This window comes from Podarcis filfolensis (genome assembly GCF_964270895.1).
Source record: "Podarcis filfolensis genome assembly, chromosome: 9".
NCBI lineage: Eukaryota > Metazoa > Chordata > Lepidosauria > Squamata > Lacertidae > Podarcis > Podarcis filfolensis.
This window is the reverse complement of record NC_139610.1, coordinates 4,457,228-4,479,757: the sequence shown is the minus strand read 5'-3', so window position 1 is coordinate 4,479,757 and position 22,530 is coordinate 4,457,228. Positions and strand designations below refer to the sequence as shown.

The 22,530-nt window shown below is 47.3% G+C and overlaps 1 protein-coding gene across 3 annotated transcripts in view; it reads right to left on the bottom strand.

The window, feature by feature from the left end:
• The window catches only part of TSPAN9 (tetraspanin 9), a 124,710-nt gene extending 102,510 nt beyond the window's left edge, over positions 1-22,200 (bottom strand). The window contains exon 1 of one of the 3 annotated variants that reach the window (XM_083630742.1): positions 21,858-22,200. The gene's annotated coding sequence lies outside the window, so the exon portion shown is untranslated. Of the gene's footprint in view, positions 1-21,314; positions 21,611-21,857 lie in introns of those variants that run through there. The other 2 variants (XM_083630744.1, XM_083630743.1) reach the window with 2 other exon arrangements.
• Between the last annotated feature and the right edge of the window lie 330 nt (positions 22,201-22,530).

Genomic DNA, 22,530 nt, shown 5'->3' with positions numbered 1-22,530 from the left:
GCCATCTCCAGAGGATTCCATATTTCATATTGGCCTCTTGCCCAGACAGAAAAAATGGGGAAAAGAATGGTCAGGTAAAAAAGGTGTACACTGTAAGGAGAGGCAGGTGGGTGTTCACTTGTTGATTTGAAACTGCCATGAAAATGCAAGTCCTTTCTCTGATCACTCTGATTGTGTGATGCCCTTCCTTAAGTCTCTACATACCCTTCCTATCCTTAGCCAGATCCAGCACAAGTCCATTGTCCTTACCTACAAGGGACCCCTTGGCCTCGCCCCTCCATATCATCTCTCCCTCCTTGAACTTCAAGGAACTTTCCTGCCCATGTTCTTTGTTCCTTGAGCTCCACTGCTCTTCACCATGCAAAGGTCACCTGCTTCCTTAGACCCCCCCCGGCCCCCCATTATGCTTCAAACTACCTCCAAACACCTCTCTTGCTTCTTTCAAATCTGTTCTCAAAGCCCACTTTTTCCAAGAAGGCTTTAGCCCAGCCCCTAAGTTCCCACGTCCTACTGGAATTTAAGCCTAAATACTGATATAATTGCCTAGTCCTATTCCTCCCTCCACTTCCTTCCTATTTTTCTGCTCCCCATGTATTAAATCTTAGGTAGGCTTTTTGGGTTGAAGATCTGTCCTCTTGAATTGGGTAAAGCAGGGGTAGCCAACAGGATGTCCTCCAGATGCTTTTGGACTACAACTCCCACCAGTCCCTGCAGTATGGCCAATGGTCAGAGATGACGGGAACTGCAGTCTAACATCTGGGATATCTCTGCCATAAAGTGTCATGCACTGAGATAGCAGCATATAAAAGTGGTTGAATTATTAAAAACACCCAAGCTGTGCGATTAAAAACGGTGAACGAAACAAAATCCACATTTCAGTTTCCTCATGTACCCTAAGTGAAAATGGCAGTTTATTGTTATGCTTAGAGGCTCCCTCCCTTACACACACACACACACACACACACACACACACACGGAAGCCTCAGGGTGACAGAAAACCTAGAGGAGTTTGACATTTTAGCCAGCAAGGGATTTAGACTTTCTTTTCCTATGAGAAAAGAATGGGAAGAATGCAGCTTACTTGGTGAGAAAACTGCTAATCAAATCTAGACATCACACATAGCTGTACTGCGAGAGGTCTGGGGAGGGGAAAGGAATCTAAACTTTAGCTGGTAATTCAGAAAAATATTTCCTTAGAAATCTGAGCTAGCAGCTGGAAAGATGCGACACACTAATAGAACCTTCCCAAATTACACACTCCCTGAGAACAAGGAATGACTATGGCCACTAATGTGAAATATCCTACTTCACTAAAACAGACTTTAGAATGGAAACAGAGCTGAAGCCAAAAATGCGGTATGGACCCAGCGGAGGTGAGAAAACTCCTACTTACTTGTTCAGATATAACAAGGTGACCTGTAGCCACCTGAACTGTTAAGGGATTGTAGTTTTAATCATTGATATGCTGCCTTTCAGGATACAAAGCTTTCCGAGGCAGTTTGCAAGGAAAATCAAAAGACAATAATAAAATCACAAAAGCTAATATTAAAAAATAATGTTTTGCTGTGCTGCAGGGGGTTGGACTAGATGACCCTCCCAACTCTACAATTTTATGATACTATGAATGGCACGTTTCAGATGTAGACAGGAGCAGAATGCATTTCTCCTGTTTACATTTTCTCACTCCTAAAAACCTAGCCCATCTCTTTATCAAGTGATGAAACCAAGCCAGCCTTTTCCAAACACTTGCAGCACTGGGCCTGTTCAGCTGCAGCCTGTCCTATAGCATATTTAGGATTAATGACACATCCAGCCCTCGGTTATGGAAATTAGAAAAACCTGCAGTACCAACAATATCTAAAGTGGTACTTAATGTGGTTCTACACAAAATACTCCCAACAAAATAATGAAATTATTAAATGGATTTGCCAACCGGAATTTGCAAACAAAGATAATTTACAAACAAAAGACTTAATGGTTCAATCCGAATAAGTTTTTGTAGTTCTATAAAGATCCCACACCAGACCATTTAGGTTCCACTACTTGCCAATGATTTGACTGCTAACTTTTGAGAAGAGGTTGGAGAATACAAGAGTGAGATAGCCACTGATAATGATCAGCCTACAGCTTGGTCTATAGGGACGCAGGTGGCGCTGTGGGTTAAACCACAGAGCCTAGGGCTTGTCGATCAGAAGGTCGGCGGTTCGAATCCCTGCAACGGGGTGAACTCCCGTTGCTCAGTCCCTGCTCCTGCCAACCTAGCAGTTCAAAAACATGTCAAAGTGCAAGTAGATAAATAGGTACCACTCTGACGGGAAGGTAAACAGTGTTTCCGTGCGCTGCTCTGGTTCGCCAGAAGTGGCTTAGTCATGCTGGCCACATGACCCAGAAGCTGTACCCCGCCTCCCTCAGCCAGTAAAGTGAGATGAGCGCCACAACCCCAGAGTCATCCACAACTGGACCTAACGGTCAGGTGTCCCTTTACCTCGGGTTAAGAACTTACTTCGTTCCAGAGGTCTGTTCTTAACCTGAAACTGTTCTTAACCTGGAGCACCACTTTAGCTAATGGGGCCTCCCGCTGCCGCCACGCCGCCACGGCACGATTTCTGTTCTCATCCTGAAGCAAAGTTCTTAACCCGAGGTACTATTTCTGGGTTAGTGGAGTCTGTAACCTGAGATACCACTGTATAGCTTGGTCAGACATAAAGCAGGCACAGCCTAAGTACAGCAGCATTAGAAGAGAGAGGAGAGGTTCAAAACTGTTTAAGGGAGGGGAGGGAATTATTGTCAACCAGTCAGCAAATCACACCATCTGTATGTCTGCATTTTACACACATGTCTCAGTGAGGATCCAGCTTCCTGACATCCAGAGAAAGAAGCACCTCTGTTGGTATAGGTCACCTAGCAATAATGCACATGCAACATTCCCTCCAGAGCAGAATGGGCTCCACCGGCACTAATGGGAAATGTGGTGTTTGAAGAGGTGATGAAATAGCAACAGCTGCAGGGGGGAGGGATAGCTGGAGCCATTGTAACAGCTGGAGCTAAAGCAAAGGGGGGTTTCACAAAAGTTCCCATGACCAAAATGCTTTGGCACTTCCCATCACCACCCCCCCGCCACTTCAAGTATCTGTGGGGGTAGTTTTATATTTTCTTGGAAGCTGCCCAGAGAGGCTGGGGCAACCCAGTCAGAGGGGCAGAGCACAAATAATAAAAAGTATTATTACTATTGTTGTTAATATTATTTTGTATATCTGGGCATGAATAACTGTAGATGGGCTGCTGAGTCAATGATCAGGACCCAATGATCAGTACACATCCTAGTTTAAGTCAGAACACACAGAGTATTCTAGAACTGACTGATTTATTAGGGTGTGCAAAGAACGAACCAAGGTTTGGCAGATAATTTATTCCAGACAAAACTGCCTTGAAAAGAAAACAGGACTTGAAACTAGGGGGCAAGTTTGTCAGAAGCACATGCTTGGAATGTGGGTACAACATGCTAAAAAAAAACCTCAAAAATTTTTGGCGGCAAATTCATTTTATTCTCCCTTGTTACTCCTGATTACTGGAATTCCTTCAAACTTATGTATTCAATGAAACCCTTAATACTCATCCTCAGGCAAAAGAAAGCTGATGTGCAAGCTTTTGACTCATCCGTTGCTCCTATCCTTTCTTCTCCTCCTATTGTCTCCACACAACAAGGACACATGTCCATCTTTTTTGCTTCTAGAAAGTGCTATAGTGTAGCATTCTTGAAACTAAGAATGTGAGGATGTGATCAAGTACAGTGGTTCCCCGGGTTACAGACGGTTCAGGTTACATACGCTTCAAGTTACAGACTCCGCTAACCCAGAAATAGTACCTCAGGTTAAGAACTTTGCTTCAGGATGAGGACAGAAATTGTGCTCTGGCGGCGTGGTGGCAGCAGGAGGCCTCGTTACTAAAGTGGTACCTCAGGTTAAGAACAGTTTCAGGTTAAAAATGGACCTCCAGAATGAAGAACTCGAGGGGAACAAATCCCAGTGGGGTTGCATTTGGCGCCAAAGTTGAAAATCACTGAATACAAGCCCTGCTTGCCAAGGAACTATCAGGAGGACATTATAAGGTTCACAATTGCTCCTCTGAATCATCAGAAAAGGCACTGAAAATATAACTGCCAATATCAGAATGCCTCCTCTATACAAACCTATTGCAGGACCATAATTTGAATTCTGTGTAAAGTTCTGGTCACCACACCTCAGAAAGGACATTGTAGGAGGTGCCAAAAAGGGCAACCAAAATTATCAAGGGGCTGGAGCAATTCCTCTAAGAGGAGGAAAGGGAACTTATATGGAAGAGAAGTCCATCAATCAGATGACTATATTACTTCCAGGATCAGAGGCAGAAGCCTCTGAATACTAGTTTCACCTACTGCCGACCCATTTCATCAGGTGACCCTGAGGGCTAGTCTTACAAGAGAGATCATTCTGCTCATCCATGAATCCACCACCTCCATATCTAGGATCCAACCGTTTCCTGACTTTTTATAAGGCATTAATTAGGCCGTCAGATGCTTGCACTTTAGAAGTCTGGTTTCTGAAAAGGGAAGATGGCATAATGAAGAATTTTTTCCTTGAAACCTGATTCTTTTTCTTCTTCTTTTTCATTTAAGCTGAAGCTGTCCTAATTTCATGAAGCACTGTGTAACTGCCTAGGAAGTCATATACCATTCCTCAACAGTTAATTTTAGTTACAAAAAAGTAGGAGGGAGATATAGAGATATATCATAGTCTAGAATTCTTCTTTAAAATCCTGCCAGTCAATTGACAAGACCAAGATAAAATAACAAGTATGGCTTTTTTTCTTTCTACCTTCCCTGCCCAGTCCCCACCCAGGCTTCCCAGTACCATTGAGCTGGGTCTAGACACAGCCATTGCAAGTCCTTGCTTCACAGTGCAGGCGATGGAGCTGAGGCATGTCTCTCGGTTTGGCTGTCTATAGGAACAGTCACTGCCGCCCTCCTTCAACATGGGGAACTGAGCTCATGGGCCAATGCTTCCCTAAAGCCAGCTCCCCTATCCCAGTCCACTGCACTGAGAAGGAGCACTCCCTGCTCACAAATTAAATGGACCCTATAGCGAAGGGGGGTGGGACGTGGGTGGCGCTGTGGGTTAAACCACAGAGCCTAGGACTTGCCGATCGGAAGGTCGTGGTTTGAATCCCTGCAATGGGGTGAGCTCCCGTTGCTCGGTCCCTGCTCCTGCCAACCTAGCAGTTCAAAAGCACGTCAAAGTGCAATTAGATAAATAGGTACCGCTCCGGCAGGAAGGTAAACGGCATTTCCATGCGCTGCTCTGGTTCGCCAGCAGCAGCTTAGTCCTGCTGGCCACATGACCCAGAAGCTGCACGCTGGCTCCCTCGGCCAATAAAGCGAGATGAGCGCTGCAACCCCAGAGTCAGTCACAACTGGACCTAATGGTCAGGGGTCCCTTTACCTTTATAGCGAAGGGGAAATTGGCCTTGAAGATGTGCTCCCTTGGGGGAGGCTCCCTCTCACTTCCCTCCATCCCACCTCACTACCAAAGGAGAAGGGGAGGGGAAAGGGGGAATTTGCTAACTTCCATATGCCTCAGTGACCCAGCAGGCTGACGGATTGTTCTCAGTTGAGAATGTCTGGAGACAACAGGACAACAGCATGCATGTGCAACCCGACATGTGTCAGCTGTGGGGCTTGAGAGGTAGACAACCCGTTTCCAGGAACACTGGAAGCACCGCCTTTAGGCCCTCTGGGAGGAAATTTTGCAAACAATGCAAATAAAACTAACAGTTCTCCCCCAAGCTTCTCTCTCCTACAGGAACCACCAGCAGGAGGTGAGAAGCAGCACCAAATCTCCTCACAGGGAAGAGGGCCCAGAGCACAACCACAAGGGCACTCCAGAAAGGTCGGGGACCCCCACCCCCACCCATCTCTTGCAAGGAGGGCTGGTGGCAGCAGCAGAGAAACACCCCACAGTGTGAAGCAGCATCCCCCAGGCCCACGTCCCCAGGACTGTGCCCAGGCCCCGACTCTCGTGTCTCGGTCCACATGCAAACATACTGAGGCAAGAACGGCAAACTCCAATATCAGTGTCATTACAGATTTCCCAACGCGGACGCAGTGGCAACAGCACCCATGTGCACGAAACAGGGAGACTCCAAGCGACAGTGGAGCAAGCAGCTAATATACCCCCCACACACATAGTGACAATTCTCACGAGTTCTCTGGGAAGAGGGACTAACTGTTACACTGCTCTGAGAATTATAGCTCTGTGAGGGCAGTCAGAGTCTCTCCCAGCACCTGCATCAAACTACAGTTCCCAGGATTCCTTTGGTGGAGCTGTGACAGTTATTTGGCATGGTGCCACTTTAAATGTATAGTGCAGATGGGCAAGGAAAGTCAAAGACCTTTTGGTGCTGGGGGCAGAGAATGCTAATAGCACTCCCTGTCAACACTCCTTGGCATGGGTACAATCCAGTGAAGTTCTCTGGTGCAAGCCTTATTGAAACGAATAGGAATTGCTATATTATTGCAAGGACTTCCATGGACTGCAAGAAGATCAAACCTATCCATTCTGAAGGAAATCAGCCCTGAGTGCTCACTGGAAGGACAGATCCTGAAGCTGAGGCTCCAATATTTTGGCCACCTCATGAGAAGAGAAGCCTCCCTGGGAAAGACCCTGATGTTGGGAAAGATGGAGGGCGCAAGGAGAAGGGGACGACAGAGGACAAGATGGTTGGACAGTGTTCTCGAAGCTACAAACATGAGTCTGACCAAACTGCGGGAGGCAGTGGAAGACAGGAGTGCCTGGCGTGCTCTGGTCCAGGGGGTCACGAAGAGTCGGACACAACAAAACGACTAAACAACAACAATATATTCATGCACAGCGCCTGTTCATTTTAGTTGCACTTTTGCAGGAGAACTTTTCAGTAATTTGTGGCTCGTGGGTCAACTGTGGGTCTGCAGTTCCCCTGCCTTTAATTACCTCACACTAGAGCCACCTTCATTTTCAGGGAAGCACATACATGTAGTCTTCATGTATAGAAATGTCTCGCTATAAAGTCTGTGATACCTCCCCCTCCACGAGCTAGCTGAAGTATTTCAACCTAGGGTGAAATTTGAGAGTCACAAGTTATGTATGTGTGTATGAGAGAAGGAGGGAGGGAGGGACTCACACACACACACACTCACACACACTTACTTTTAGGTCAGCAGGAGGGAAGATCAAGAGTATGTGCGTGAATAATTTGTGTACCATTGTACCTAAATTCCGTCATTGAGCTCCCCGGAGTACAATGTGTCACCATGTATGCATACTTACTAATCAGATTTCGTACTGATTCAACATCAAAACGAAAGCTAAAACCTTGACTGCTGGAAAAGAAACTAATGATAACTCAAGCTGATCTCAGCATAAAAAGTACTTTAGATAGCAATGCTTTTTTAATGAGTGACATTATGATGTGAAACTAGTAAAAGCATTGTCATCCCTTCCACTCACAGCTTGCTTTCAAAAAAGAAAAAAGAAAGGGGGCAAAAAGCTTCATAAAAATGTAATATTATGCTGCTGGGTGATGTAGCAGGATTTATAGACCACAAAAGGCTGCGCCAGATGCTGCTCCCCTGGGGATCAAGTCAGAGAGTGGATGCTAGTGAATGCTTCCAGTGCTTCTTCCCAGGAGCAAGATATACTTTGGAACAAAATGGCCTGTTAGGCTGAACACTGACACCAGCTCCCATTAACCCAACCCAGTATCAACAATGCTCAGGGTGGTGACACTGGCAGAATCCGAGACCTGGGAGAAGAGTCGGTAGAAGAAGATTGGAAGAAATTTAAAGACTATCTACAGAAACATTGTAAAATTAAGGAATGCTAGAAGGATGCTGGAATGAAGTTATGTGGTTTTAGCAGTAATGTTACAAAGGAGTATGTAAAAATGGATTGTTAACAGGTGAGAATGTAAAGTTATAATATATTAAGATAAATTATTAAGATAAAAGCAAAAATGGAAAGGATTTGCTGAAATAACTAACTGAACTGGAATACAAAAAAGGGAGGTGTGAGGAGGTCAGGGAAACAAGTAAATGAAAGACAAGACATGGAAAGATTGATTTGTTTTTAATTATTTTTAATTTTCTGTATTTTGTATTTTTTGCTTCTTTTTTTTTCTTTTCTTATTTCTGTAACTTTTTTGAAACTTTAATAAATATTATTTTTTTAAAAAAAAAACAATGCTCAGGGTGGGTGGGCAAGAGCTATAGTCCAACAGTATCTGGGGGGCCACAGGTTCCCAACCACTAAACTTAAAGACTTAAAACTACATTACTGTGGAACTCAAAATATTCCACACACACACCAACACAAGCTATGGTGCAGGTTATAGAAAGGTTACCAGATTTTTTTCAACGAATCCAGGGACACTTTTCAACTTCAATGGATTTTGTATGGGGACTGATTTGTAAATCCGGGGACTGTCCCTGGGAAATGGGGACGTCTGGTAACCTTAGGTTATAGAAGGCCCGTTGAACTAAAATGCCACTTCTGTTTACATGGAAGAAGATACAGAATGCACCAAAATAAGTTCCTTTAGCATAGGTTTCCTCAGTGCTTTTTTTCCTGGCAGGACAAGCCAGTAGGCAGTACCAGCACACACACACACACACACACACACACCCGCTCCCAAGCCTGGGAAGCTTCTGCCCAGCTCAGGGAGGGAGGGTCTTAAGTACCAGCACCGTTTTTTTTCGACAAAAAAATCATTGGGTTTCTTCAAATATATGGTAGCACAAGCACTCTAATTTCTAGATTAAAACTGCAGGCTTACATCATTCTTTCCCCCTAATAAAACCTTAAACAGTACTGGTAATTTGCAGCTTACACTTGTTATACTCACATGGGTGGGGTGCCTGGAATAAAGAAATGCTCTCCATTTATTTCCACACACACACACAGCTGTTTGGGAAGGAGGTGTGAGGGCTCTGGGATGCTGCCACAGCCTCTGTACCTCCTTCCCAAAGGCCAGAGCTTTGCTTACCCAGCTTTGGAAAGGCAGCAGGAGGGCTCTGGCAACATGCTAGAGCCCTTGCATGACTTTCCCAGAGCCTATAAGCAGCCCTCCACCTTGCGGAAGCCCTCCCAATGGCAAAGGTATCAATCAATGTCCTGAGGAGCATCTGCTGCTGCTTCTCATAAGACACACAGCAGATAGTATTGCCTTATGAGATAGCATCCCTTTGGCACATGTAGCAAGCCATGCACACAAGCCTGCAGTGATGAGATACATTTTTGCTACCTTGCATCATATTTCACAATAGTTCAAGGAAAGCACTCCAAAGTTCTGAGATGCTGTATTGCAGAGGTCAGCAACCTAAAGCCCATGGGCTGGAAGCAGCCCATGAGGGTTGCTTAACCGGCCCATGAGCCGCCCCCAAACTGACCTGCCCACTCGGCGAGTCCCCGCGCCCTGCACTAAACTGGCGCAGCGCAGCAACTCTCTTCTGCAGCTCTGGAAATCGCATCTGCGCATGTCCGTGGTGCTGGAAATCGCTTCTGCGCATGCCCCGATGCCGAAAATCACTTATGCGCAGGCGCAATTTCTGGCATCTGGGCATGCGCAGAAGCGATTTCCGGTGTCGCGCTGCGCCGGTCTGGCCCACAGACGGTCCCCGCGGGAGTGATCCGGCCCATGCCCGGTAAGCCTTGCCAACCCCTGCTGTATTGCCTTCCAACTGTACCAGACTTGAGGCAGAAGGATGCTGTGCCCCTGGAGTCTAAATGCCCTTGTTTACCGTAAGTTCAGTGCCTTGATCTATGGGGACTGACACAGGCGGATAATTGCAAGAGATCTGACCAGAAAAGCTGCCATCCTTGAATGCTTCCCAGACACCAGGATGTTCCCCTGCAAGGCTGGTGATCTGCCCAGAGTATGCCGGCAGATATAATTCATAAGTGATGTAGGCAAAGCATCCTCCACTATGGAACAGAAAATTTCCAAAAGGCGACAGCTCTCCCTTCCCTTCCTTTTAGATGGTGTCAGAAGCCCTTTCCACAGGTTCCTCAACTCATTAGGCATCCGGTTTCAAAACTGTTTTGGCAGAAGTCATGTTGTTCACTTCAAATTTGTCTTATTCTCTGAAACCAGCAATTTGAAAGTGCTCTCCTATGATATATTGGGCACTGAAGATATCCTAAGAATAGGGACCATCTAAAATGCTGGTATGAATTACAAAGAGGAAGAGATATTTTTATTATTATTAATTTGCTAGTTGTATCTCTCCTTCCTTGTGATTCATACCAGCATTTTACTCGTACATCTTTTTGAAAGTAAGTTAAGTTGAAACTTGAGAAACAGTGAAATTGGCTCATTTGTAAGATGGATCATTTTTATGCAAATCATGGCTCTCATTTTGAAGAAATGCATTAATGTTCGTTGCAGCAGCCCTGGCTACAAACTCCCCAAGTGAATGATGCTCTGGGGCTGTCCAGGGGGTGCTTCCCAGGCCCCTGTGGGGCAGTGCAAGGAGGCACCTCTATTCGGGGTGGGGGGGGGAGTGCAGCTCAGAGACCAGGGGCGGCAGCAGGGCGGCCCAGAGGACTCCCAAGGAGAGGAGAGAGGAGGCTGAGGGAACACTCCACAAGGGAGGGTATTCAAAAAGGGGTGAGGGGCTGCCAGCTCTGCAGGCATGGGGTGACATAACTGGGCTCCCGAGCCCCACGGGGTGCCACAGAAATAATGTACGTAGTTGGTCAAGGGAGCCATGGACCCAGAAAGGTTGAAAACCTCTGCTTTATGAGTTAACGAAGTGTTGTAAGCACCATCTAGTGGCGAAAAGCCACTAAGCATTTAAGCAAGCAACAGACACCAACAAGCATATATAAGCTGACGTAGTAATTATACACTTAGTCATAATTACCAGACATAGTAATTATGTTCCTCCCAAACTAATTTATTTATTCATACTGTACTTTTTTAAAAACATATTATAGTTAAGTCTGGCTCATGATACATTTTTATCCATACATTTGTTTATCAACTTCCAAGAGTTCAAGGGCAAAGGAAATGCCATGTATAATTTTAGATTTAAACAACAAGGCAGGAAAAGCTCATCAAACTTTGTTTATCAGAAACTCTGTTAACTGTCTCCTATCCTCATAAATCCATTCACAGAAAGCCATGCCTGTGAAGTATATTAAATCTAAGTGGGGATGGGACACACACCACTGCAAATATTTTATATTATGTTGTGTTGTGTTGTGTTGTGTTGTGTTGTGTTGTGTTGTGTTGTGTTGTGTTGTGTTGTGTTGTGATGTGATGTGATGTGATATGTGATGTGATGTGATGTGATGTGATGTGATGTTATGTGATGTTATGTTACCCGGAGGTCTCAGGGCGATTCACAGAATAAAATCAAAATATAAAACCACAATATATATCATCAAAAGAAAAACAACAACCCAATAACACCCCCTCCCCCCCAAAAAACCCCCACATTTTAAAAGGACATAGGATGTCCATCAAATCAACCAAAGCCCTGGTTAAAAAGGAATGTTTTTGCCCAGCACCTAAAGGTGTATGATGAAGGCGCCAGGCCAACTTCCCTGGGGAGAACATTCCACAAACGGGGAGCCACTGCAGAGAAGGCCCGTTTTCATGTTGCCACCCTCCGAAGCTCTCAAGGAGGAGACACACAAAGAAGGGCCTCAAAAGATGATCTCAGCGTCTGGGTAGGTTCATATGGAAAGAGGTGGCCCTTGAGGCTATCCCTGTCCAGATAGGGGCGTAGCTGGGCCACCAGCCGAAGCTGATGGAAGGCACTCTGGACAACTGAGGCCACCTGAGCCTTGAGTGACAGCAGAGGATCCAGGAGTACCCCCAAGCTACAAATCTGCTCCTTCAGAGGAAGTGCAACCCCATCAAGGGCAGGTGACCTCCCAGCCATCTAGTCCAGGGAACCACCCACTAACAGTGCCTCAGTCTTATCTGGATTGAGCTTCAGTTTGTTGGCTCTCACCCAGTCCATTACCAAGGCAAGACACTGGTCCAGCACTTCCACTGCCTCACCTGCAGATATAAAGGAGAAATAGAGCTGAGTGTCATCAGCATATTGCTGACAATATACTCCAAACCTCTGGCTAACCCCAGCAGTTTCATGTAGATGTTAAGTAGCAGGGAATAAAATTGAGCCCTGAAGAACTCCACTCTGAATGCTCCATGGAGCTGAAAAGCACTCGCAAAGCATCGCCCTCTGGGAGCGACCATCCAAGGAGGACTGGAACCACCACAAAGCAGTTCCACTCACCCCCAACTCAGACAGCTGCTCCAAAATGATACCATGGTCTCCCATGATCCCTAGTTAGCAGGACCAGTGGTCAGGGATGATGGGAATTGTAGTGTCAAAACATCTAGAGGGCCGAGGTTGAGGAAGCCTGGTCAATGGTATCGAAAGCCGCTGAGAGGTCAAGGAGAATTAATAGGGACATGTTTCCCTTGTCTCTCTCTCGACAGAGATCATCATACAGGGCGACCAAAGCAGTTTCTGTGCCAAAACCCAGCATAAACCCCGATTGAAATGGATCCAGAAAATCAGTTTCTTCCAAAAGTGCCTGGATCTGGTCTGTGACCACTCGCTCCAGAACCTTGCTCAGGAAAGGGAGATTAGTAACTGGTCGGTAGTTTGTTAGGTTTTCTGAATCCAGGGAAGGTTTCGTAAGGAGTGGTTTTACCACTGCCTCCTTCAAACAGGCAGGGACCACCCTCTCTTGTAAGAGGCATTGATCACCACCCTGGCCCAGCCAGCTGTTCCCTCCCTGCTGGTTTTTATCAGCCAAGAGCGGCAGGGGTCTAGACCGCAAGTGGTCTCCCTGACCAATCCGAGCACCTTGTTCACATCCTCGAGCCTTACCAACTGAAACTCATCCAAAACAACAGGACTAGACTGTGCTCTGTACACCCCACAAGATTCATTTGCTATAACAGCAGAGTCAAGGTCTCAGCATCCTTACGAAGCAGACTGCAGTATGTCTCCACGTAGCCAGGAGATTCATACACCAATACAGAGTTCTCTTGCTGGATTGGGAACAGCATACACATTAGACATCAATCCACATATGTATGATATATATCAGGATGCAATCACTGTCTTGGCGGTGTAGTGGTTAGAGTGCCAGACTAGGACCTGGGAGACAAGAGTTCGAATCCCTACTCAGCCATACAGTTCATGGAGTACCCTTGGGCCAATCACTCACTCTCAGCCTGCCCTATCTCATAGGGTTGTTGTGAGGATAAAATGGGGAGACAGTGAACTATGCCTGGCACCTTGAACTCCTTGGAGGGAAGGAGGGAAATACAGGGGGGCAACCATTTTGCATATATTTGATTGGTGTGCAGCTGCCAACGCACACTCCATTTTTGTCCCTGGAAGAAGGCGAGGTGGGGCTGGGGTGGATGCCAATGCACAAGATAACCCGGAACACAACCCCCGCACCCCACCAACGGGGAGTTGCCTGTACATGCAGTGAATACATGAAATATCTGTCCTGCAGGAATATGTTGTCAAGGTGAGAGTAGGGTCAGGTCAGCAATAACTCCGTATTCAAAGAAACGAAACAGCTCAGGCCTAGTGAGTGCAGCACCTATTCCTGGTAGATCTTGCTCCAATGAGGCTGCTGCAAGGACCAAAAGTTCCCACCTCCCCACAGCTTCCTAGGTCTACCTCAGGTCCTTCCCAAGCAATCTGAGACTCCTTTTCTGCCTTTGCTCTGCCTTCTTCATTCCTCTTCTGGTTCTGGAAGACCAAGTGGAAGGGAGCCAGTTGCAGCAAGAGGGAGAGATCCCTGGCTTCTTCAGCAGCCTGCCTCATCTCTGCCTCTGGGTCCCCCTTCTCTCTGCCACAACCTTTTCCCGCTCACCAAACCCTGTTACCTCTTCAGCTCCCAACACCTCCTCTTCCCAGTATTTTCCCTCTTCTCCCCATGACCATTCCTTGTCTTCCCACCACTAAGCCCCTGACTCTGAGCCTTCTTCCCCTGGGGATTCCCTTAGGGGTTCTCCAGCTGCTGCCTGCCCCACTCCTTTGCATTCAGCCAGTCCATGGCATTCAGTCCATTATTTGAAAAATAAGACTCTAGAGCAATCTTGCCCAAAAATGGAAACTAGACATTCTGCTTTGGCGACCGCAACCATAGTTTAATGTGCCATTTGGCACATAGTTTCTATATCTTGAGTTTCCAACACTGGATTTGAACCAGGAACAGAAGAAACAAATGGGCCCCAGCAACCAAACATTACAGGGGAGAGCCCTTTTCATGGCTCCAGTCCCTCCACCCCCTCTCTCCTGTTCTGTTCCCACACCCCACCCTCAGGCACCAGTAAGTCATGGCCACAGTTCTTTTTAGGCTGTGTTGGGAGAGACAGGGATGAACATTGGTGTGCCTAGTCCATCTCCACTGATTTCTATGGGGACTTCCAGCCAGTGGTGTCGCAACGGGGGGGGGCGGGGGGCGTTATGCCCCAGGTTCCATGTCTGTGGGGGTGACAAGAAGTCACCCAGCGGGGGTTCGGAGCAGCATGAGCAGCCATTGCGCCGCCGCAATTGCATGTGGAGGATCCTCCGTTCATGGCTGCAGCCGCAAGCAGAGGATCCCGGCACCAGCGGCAAACTGCTAAGTACAGTGCATGTGCAGCATCGCACGCATGCACTGTCTGTAGCGACACCGCACATGCGCTGAATAGCGGTTTGCTGCTGGTGCCACTCCAGCGCCGTATGGACGGGGCCGGGATCAAGAGGAGCGCTGGAGTGGCACCGGTGGCAAACCGCTATACAGCGCATATGTGGCGTCGCTACGTAGGGCGCATGCGGTAGCGACACCGCACATGCGCCCTATGTAGCGACACCCGCCCCGGGTGTCATGACACCTTCCTTCGCCCCTGCTTTCAGCCCCCGCCCCTTAATGCTGCTTCTTCTTCTAAATACTGTTTTTGTACTTCTGCAAACCTCAGGGTTATCATAATTCTTCCTATTTTTGATACGTAAGTTACGGTATGCAAAGACTTGAATCAGAATTAGGACACAGGATCATGATGATGATAAATCTTCTTTCCTAAACAAAAAAGAGACACCCGCTTACACAGATTTTGCTAACTTACCCACTTTCCCCTCTGGCCTCTCCCCATGTTCACATTATTATTCCACATAATTACATTCAGCAGTTTCTCAGTTGGGAAAGCAATAGAAGCCCCAACAAACGGGCTTATTTGCCCTGGCTGGGTTCCCTGAACCTGACCCCCCCATCCACTGGTTGTAGATGGCTGGTACCAGCCAACTCTAAGCCACTGTCCCTGGACAAACATCTATTGTTAAAATACTAATGTAAGGCATTTAGTCAATCCACTGTTCTCAGTCGCTATCAAAGGAAACACTCACAGAAATATAAAAGCAGGAAGCATAACTAAAAACACATGCACATTTGCCAAGAAAATGTGCTGACTGGGATTTTCATAGAAAATAGCACCAGTCTATAAACAATGCAGAGCATTTTAATTCTCCTATAGTTGCAAAAATCCCTTTAATAATCTGATATTGTGGTGAAGCAATCCAGTTAAACCAGATTGTTGGTTTTTTAAATGAGAAGTATTTGACAATTAATGAAATTTTACATACAAATTTGAAATTGTATTGAATGCTAAGATCACCTCTTTCTGAATTTATGGCCCACTCTCTTGATAGGGCTGCCGCCTCTGTGGCTTACAGGCAGAGTCCGTCTATCAAGACCGTATCATATTGGCCACAAATAGAGAGCTGGATCTAACTGGTGGGTCACATCCTGCTCAAGCTCCAGGCTTTGAACTGGAAAGTCCAGGATGAGGAAGAAGAACAACAGAAAGTCAGTTAGGGACAGGCATATAAAGGGCAACTTTTCATATATTTTTCTGCAGTCAGCTATCATCACAAAAAGCGCAGGCAGCAGAGTATGATAGCATGATAGTGGCGGCAGCAAGGGAATAGCCTTCTCTGTTTTGCCTCAGGTGGCAAAGCATCTTTGGCTGGCTTTGTACACTGCATGTGCTGTTTGTATTGGTTCTTTGTCCAATTCACCCAGGTATGCAAGGCCTTTGTGAAATCTCTCCATAAATACGCTCACCATAAGCTGGTTCTGGGTCCCCTCTATCCCTTCTGTTCTCTGACAGGAATGGACTTTATGTGCAGGTCTACTCTCAAGAATTTGCATTTGTCTCTGCGTCTGGGCAGCTGAGAACGCTGATTCCAGTGGTATATTCTGAAAAATATGTAAGCCAAGATTTCCTGGCACCAGTTGATTATGTCCACATATATTTCAGCTAAACTGTTGGGCTGCAGTTAATACATGCTAATGGTCAACTGAATGAACTTCTTCTCCAAACGTTTGCAATTCTGCCAATGTGTATTGAGGCCCATTGTCCAAGATTAACTCATTGTCAATGCAGTGCCTGGCAAACACAGCCTTGGTGTGATATATTTCAGTGCTAGAAAGCGTGTTTTCAGTTGCATCACCTCCAAGTAACAAATTGGCAGGCTGCTAGCTTCAAGAGCTCGGATTGACACCGTGCTCCTGTACTGCCTGTATGATTCCATGTGGGACTTCAGTACCGCTTCCGTTGCATGTAAAACAAGGCGGCTAAAAGCACCACGAGAAAAATGTCCAAATAGTGAAATGGATTAGCTCAAAGGACATGAGGTCACAAGTCATGTGAATCATAGAATCACAGAATCATAGGACCTGTAGAGTTGGAAGGGACCCCAAGAGTCATCTAGTCCAACCCCCTGCAATGAAGAATCAAATTTTAATTTTACAAGCCCAAAGGATTACAAAATGTTGACTGGCTTCCACAAAAGAATCTAAGATTATGTTGGCAGTAACTGAAGGTAGGCTTCATAGTCTGCCCTTGAGATCTGCCCCTCAGCAAAGGATTTAAAACAGAAAAGGTTTCCCTCGAATCAAAAACGCTAAGCTTGTATTTATTTATTTAAGAGGGAAGATATCCAAGTGGAGGCAGTTGTGAGGCTGAGTAAGCTTGGGACAGAAGTGAGGAGCAATCTCCTGGAGAATTCCAAGGAGAACAGTATGGTGTCTGAGGACACAAAAGAACAGGAAAGGACTTTCCAGGGGTAGGGGGCTTCTAAGACAACGGATGATTTAACTGAGGGAAAAGCTGGAGGGAAGGAGCATTGGATGACAACAGGCAGATATGAAGCCATTTGTAGATACAGAAACATACTGTTACAGCCACACCAGGTGCCTCCCACCCTCCAAGAGTACAAAGCAAAAAACGAATTGTGTGTATCATTAACGCTAATATATTTAACAATTCAGTCGCACATTGTACCAATGGTAGTAATCTTCCCCCCTCCCAAATCACATGAGCCAATACACAATTCATATCAGTGACACATTTTTAATATAACGTTTTTAATAGCAATTGTTAATTGTCGCCAGATTTGGCAACTGACATCTCCACCATCTGGCTGGTCATCTGGTGCCAGCCGATCTATGGGGACGAGGGCTTTCTTTCCACTGAGGATTGCTGACACCTTGCTTTGTAAAGCAAATGAAGACAAGATGGGGGATTTATCTGAAGAGGGAATAAATGTTGTGCACAAAAGGAATCAAGTGGAAAAGAAGTTGAGAAGAGGTGTGGCTGCAGTTTCACTCTAACAAATGTAGAAACCAAATCAAACCTCTTTTACACAATTAGAGGGGGTAGTTTGCCCAAACCTGTATCTTTATCAATTTGTGAACAACTTTGCATAGAGAATCCATTTTGTTCTTTTTGGAATTTGTGATATTTGGAGAGTTGTAACCAGCCATAACAAAACAGGTCATACAGAGAGCACAGCAGGACTTCAGTAGGCATGTATAGGAATGTATAGGAATGCACCGGGAAAAACCTGCAGTAGCTCAAAGCACCTTTTCTTCTTTTTTTAAAAAGGAATGTGGGAGGTAGACAGGGCTGGAGCCAAGGGGGTCCGTGGCAGCTGGCAAAGGGGAGTGGGTGATAAGGCGGGCAGCGCTGGCAAAGGGGACTTGGCACAGGGGTTAGCAATCTTGCAAATGTAGGTGTAGAGGGAAAGGGAGAAAATGGGCTGGCGGAGCGTGTATGTGTGTGTCGGAGAGAAAAACACAAAGCTGCCCCTTCAAGGGGAAAATTTGATGGAGGAGATGTTGGGCTCGTGCCCTGCAGTTTATCACTGGGATATTGGAGGGTATGCAATTGTAAAAAGATGACATGTGATGGCAAACTATGCATTTAATATCGTAAGAAAACTCTGCATCATCAGGTTATCTGCATTGTGTGAATGAAATCTATGTTTGGAAGCAGCTCATTTCTCCCTCAAATTTTTTCCCTTGTCCTGAGACTGGATAAAGTTGTGGCATTAACTTGAACTGGCTGTGTGTATTGGTTGCAGACAGGGCCATCTTATCCATAGGCACTAGGGGTGCTGGGCTCTCAGGGGCGCCAGGCCGAGAGTCCGGGGCCCAAGAGTTGAGTCTGGGGAAGAGCCCGCCCGTTGGTCGGAGCGCCATGGCAGGCTCTTCTGCTGCAGGCGGCCCTGCGCCGCGAGTTCGGGGGCAACCGAGGCAGCGAGACGCTGAGGTGGCAGGCTAGCTCCGCCCTCCTGCACGCCAGGGACTTGATCTTTGCACCCCGGCGCTGCATATGCTTAAGACAGCCCTGGTTGCATGGTTGCAGAATATGCAGCTGCCTTAAAACAAAACAGTTGAGAAAAACAATTTTGCATAGTTGGAGAGCTATGCAAGACTTCTTAGAGCTACTTGGTGAATAAAGGAGGACCCATCTATTCCTTCACATGCTCCAATACAGGTATAGTCCAAGTTCTAGCAACCCCTGCTGCTTCAAGTGGGAGGGCTGAGAGATAGGACTGTTCACCTGCAAACCCTTGTATGGTTCTCTTGTAAAGAGGTATCAACATGGGGGGGAAATAATGTTTTCATTTGGCTTTTGACCAGTTAAAATCAGTGAAGGGCTAGCAATTAAAGGCTCTTCTCTCAACCATGGTTATGAATTTCTTTATGTGCCTTTGTGTATCACAGTTGGGGGGAAACCCAAATAAAATTGTATCATGGCATTATATCTCACATTTTTCTCCATGGAGCTGAAGCTGGCTTACATAGTTCTCCTGCTCCTTGTTTAATCCCCCAATATTTTCCGCTTTGGGTTTACTTCTAACTGTTTAGAACAGCTAACAGCGCCATCACATGCATGTCTACACAGAAGAAAAGTCCAGCTGAGCAAGTGGGTCTAAAACCGCAGCCTGTCTTTTCCAAGTTCATATATGAATCAAGAGGGAGACTAGGACATGTTTGCTGACTGGAAACATTTATTAACGTTTCCAAGACTGTTTAGTATTTAACTAATACTATGAGACTTATCTCAGACCCTGGAAGGATTTGAAAACACCACAGGGTAAATTGGGGCCATAGGAAGAGTTACAAGTTGTGAGAGTCTCTGTCCCAACAGTATATATGGAATGAATTCAGCCATTTTCCTAGGTGGACAATGGGGCAAAAAGTTTGCAGCATTTAAAACTCCAAGAACGAGATCACTCATAATTTGCACATATTTCTTTTACCCTGAGACAATTAGTTAGTACATACACCCATGAGGAAAATTTCTTTATAAATACAGCCATGCTTTTCTAGGTAGAATATATGCTGGGCATTATTAGAATATATGTGGTACATTTATTTAAAAATGAAGACCTGTAAATAGTCTATTTATTACATTTCTGTCCCTTGCCTTTTTATCGAGAATTTCTTCATTCTCCTGGGCAAATTGCTTGAAAATGAATGTCCCTTGGTAATCTACCTTTCTAACTTTTAAGGCAAAAAATATCCTTGCATGTTTAGGAGCCTATTATTAACATTGATCAAACACTGTTTGTAGACAAAGATAATTCATTGTAACTGTGTGGTGAACCCTCATCTATGTCACTAGTTCTGCTATTTTACTCGCAAATTTCTCCCAGGTGTTGCAAAGCTACATTCTGATACAGAATGGTTGACTGCGCATTTCTATCGTTCACCTGAATTCAACAAGCATTAAAAGAATACACTCGATTTTATGCCGCTTTCCATAACCAACATGTTATTGAGGTTCATACACTTCTCTGAACTCCTGCAGGAGAGGAACAAGAAGTCCATACAGGCAGCAACCGATTTGCATGGGGGTTATGTTCCAGACCCCCATGAGCATCGGTGGGGCATGTGTAAGGCTGCCCCACCCTGTTCTGCCCCTTTCTGTGACTTTTCAGGTCACTTCCAGGTTCAAGCAAATGTGCTCATGTGTGGTTACGCACATATGTGGACAAGCACAGGGCTTTTTCCCTGCCAGAATTCAGCAGAACTCAGTTCTGGCACCTCTTTTTCTAGAAAAATAGCACTGGACAAGGATAAATCAGTTGATGCTTGCATTCCCTTTCTTTATGAGGCCAAAGGACTTCCCTTCAAATATGCACTTCCTGTGAAGCGCAGTAAACAGGGATTAAAATGAACAAAACAACCAGGAAGCATTCGCCAAGAAGCACCCTGTGTATCAGGCGTAGGGTTCCAGCCTCATATAAACCTAGCAGGTTTGAATCTAATTAGTGCATGAAGGTGTTTAAACCACGGAGTAAGCTGTTCTGCCAGGCTTAGCCTGTGCCATCACTTCCCACCGGCTCACCAAGCCTTTGTTATCTCTCACTCTTCATGTGAATTTTGGTATGTAAGGAGATCTGAGAATGGCTTTAGCCAGCCTCTTTTGTTTCAGTCCAGAACGGAGTCTGAAACAAGCGTTCTTCTGTACCAACAGTTCAGAAACTTACACCTTTTGGAACTAAGCAAAGTTCTGACTGCCTGTGCATCTTCTCTGACTTCTGCACGGAAAAGCACATGAATCTGACCTTTGAAGAGTTCTGTGTAGGTAAGCCATTTTATGACTTCTCAAATGTGTGGTCTATCTCTGTGCTGGGGAAGCGGGATGGCTTGGGAAAGCGCTTTTCAAAGAGGACATTTTGGGATTCATTGCAAGGGCACATTTTCAAGGTTTGACAGCCCCTATCCGCACGCTTTTCTTTGACCTCAAAGAGCAAACTTTGCTCTTGCCTTCCAGGGTCCTATACCGGGCTGGTCTCCACGCCCCTTGTCCGCTTCTCTCCCTGCCTGCTTCCCACTTTGTCCGCTCCGTTTCGGAGCTGTGGCCCAAGCGCAGCCCCCCGGAAAGGGGGCGAGAGGCTTCCCTGACGCCCAGCCTCCTACCTCCAACTTGGGCGCAGTTGTGCTCCAGGAGCGCGCTCTCCCTCGCCCGCCTGCTCGCTCTTTCCCTCAGGCGCTCTCTCCATCCCTCGCCAGCCGCCTCGCTCGGGGCCACGGGCGCTCTCTCGCCGCCGCGGACGCAACTCCGCCCCGCGCTTCTGCCCCTCCGGCCCCAGATGCGCGGCGACTACAACTCCCGTCATCCCTCGCCGCTGGTCCCGAGGGCCGGGGATGGTGGGCCTTGTAGTCGCTGCGCCCCATCTGGGCGCCGAAGCCGCGCATTCCTTCCCCGGCGCGCCCCCTCGAGGGCGGTCCGCTCCGCCCTCCGCATCCTGGCGCCTCGCCGCCCTCCCGGAGCAGCCGGGGCGACCCTCCTTCCCAGCCGCACCGGGACCGCAGCCCGACTCGAGGGCGCGGGGCCGCCTCCCCTTTGTCCGCGGCGCAAAAGTCCGGCTTCCCCTGCAGGCAGGCCTGCCCAGCCCTCGTCCGGCCCCGCCGCCTCGCCCGCCGGCCCCCGGGACCCGCGCGACGCCGCGCCGCACTCACCGTCTTGGCTGCGCCGTCGGAAGCGAACCCGGGCAGCGGCGGGGAAGGGCAGCGCTCCGCTCGCGGCGGCTCCGCCTCGCCTCTCCTCGGCTGCCAGCGGAAACCAGGGGAGGGAGCGGGGAGGAGCCGGCCCAGGCCGCGCCGCCGCCCTCCGCCCCGCGCCGCCCGCCTGACAGGCTTCGCCCGCTCCCCCGGCGCGGCGCCCTGGGGCTCCGGGAGAGGGAACTGGCCGGGGACGGAGGGCGCCCGGAGGGGCCAAGAGGCGGGCGAGCGAGGCCACGGCGCTCCTGCGAGCGGCTGCTCCGGCCTCCTGCTCCCCGATGCTGGCAGAGGTGTCTCTGCTGGAAGCCGCCGCGAGGATCAACTCGAAACCAGACCAGACCCCGCTTAGCTTTGCAAATGTGCTAGCGTTTTCATCGCTTCTGCACCACAAGCAGGGTTCCTATATGGAATCAGGTGGTCCCTGAGGTATCCTGGACTGATTGTATGCAAGAGGGTCTTTTAAATCAGTTATTAGAACACTGCCCACTAATGGGGCTACACGGCCTAAAGCAGCCTCTTGTAAGTCAGGCAGTTGACCTATAAAATGATGGTGTTGAGGGTCATCGGGAGCATAAAAAGCTGGATATAATAGGGGGCATCTTAATAGGAGACATCTTGCACTAGAGAGGAA